This window comes from Bison bison, unplaced genomic scaffold (assembly GCF_000754665.1).
Source record: "Bison bison bison isolate TAMUID 2011002044 unplaced genomic scaffold, Bison_UMD1.0 scf7180017864331, whole genome shotgun sequence".
NCBI classification, from domain to species: Eukaryota; Metazoa; Chordata; class Mammalia; order Artiodactyla; family Bovidae; genus Bison; species Bison bison.
Window position 1 is genome coordinate 10,349,330 of NW_011494903.1, and position 471 is coordinate 10,349,800.

Genomic DNA, 471 nt, shown 5'->3' on the forward strand with positions numbered 1-471 from the left:
TGCCTCTTGAAAAATCTGTATGCAGGTCAGGAAGCAACAGTTAGAACTGGACATGGAACAACAGACTGGTTCCAAATAGGAAAAGGAGTACGTCAAGGCTGTATATTGTCACCCTGCTTATTTAACTTATATGCAGAGTACATCATGAGAAATGCTGGACTGGAAGAAACACAAGCTGGAATCAAGATTGCCGGGAGAAATATCAATAACCTCAGATATACAGATGACACCACCCTTATGGCAGAAAGTGAAGAGGAACTCAAAAGCCTCTTGATGAAAGTAAAAGTGGAGAGTGAAAAAGTTGGCTTAAAGCTCAACATTCAGAAAACGTCAAGATCATGGCATCGGGTCCCATCACTTCATGGGAAATAGATGGGGAAACAGTGGAAACAGTGTCAGACTTTGTTTTTCTGGGCTCCAAAATCACTACAGATGGTGACTGCAGCCATGAAATTAAAAGATGCTTACTCC